We start from the raw sequence: 961 nt of genomic DNA on the forward strand, positions 1-961 counted from the left end.
AAACACATTAAATCACACAGCAATTGATATACAACAATAAAACATAATGCCATAGCACTGGCTCCATTAAAACATAACATCATAAAACATATAACATATAACCATACAGCCATACAACTGTTAGGGCATTAATAAAGTTACCATCTAATTAGCATACATATACCAAAAGTTACAGGACAGCTAAAATATAGAGACAGACATACATTATTATTATGAGAGGTGTTCACATTTTTGTATGCTCAAAAGCCAGACCTTAAGATGGTGTGAGAACGTATGGTATGAGGTGGAATTTCTAATATCCACAGGCAATTGGTTCCATAGTTTAGAGGCTCTCACAGAAAAGCATAATTGGCCAAAGGAACTGGACCTACGAGGGACTACAGTCCCCTCTTAAGGCAGACCTTGTGGTTCTGCTGCTAGATGACTTCTGCTGTATAAAAGTACAGAGTGGTGGGGGAGCCTTCCCATTAATGATTTTAAAGATTAGGCATGCATCACTGTGTTTTAAAATATTTTCCCAATTGAGTAGGTTATAAGTATTAAGAATGTTACAGTGGTGGTAAAGTTGGGGTTTTTTGTCCAATACTTTAAGTGCTTGTTTGTAAAGTGATAAAATAGGCCTTAGTGTTGTACTGCATACCTGGGTCCAGCTTGTCATACAATATGTTAGGTGAGGAATTATCATAGTTGTCATGTATAGCTTTGCTACAGGTGTTGTCAAACAGTTCCTTATATACTTAAAGTTCGCTAGGTTATATTTGGTTATTTGCACTACCTTTCTCACTTGATGTTTAAATGATAGAGTAGAGTCAAGAATAATGCCTAGATATTTGAACTGTGTAACTGTTTGAATGACCTCCCCAGACACACAGACATTGGGTTCACAATGAGATACAGTGTTGCTTTTACTAAAAAACATACATACTGTTTTCTTAACATTGAGATTCAGCTGTGAGCCAGT

The 961-nt window shown here is 36.2% G+C and overlaps 1 protein-coding gene across 1 annotated transcript in view; it reads right to left on the reverse strand.

Moving 5' to 3' along the window:
• LOC123985431 (creatine kinase M-type-like) overlaps nt 1–961 on the reverse strand; it is a 36,203-nt gene that overhangs the window by 34,197 nt on the left and 1,045 nt on the right. The window lies entirely within an intron of this gene.

This window comes from Micropterus dolomieu, linkage group LG17 (genome assembly GCF_021292245.1).
Source record: "Micropterus dolomieu isolate WLL.071019.BEF.003 ecotype Adirondacks linkage group LG17, ASM2129224v1, whole genome shotgun sequence".
NCBI lineage: Eukaryota > Metazoa > Chordata > Actinopteri > Centrarchiformes > Centrarchidae > Micropterus > Micropterus dolomieu.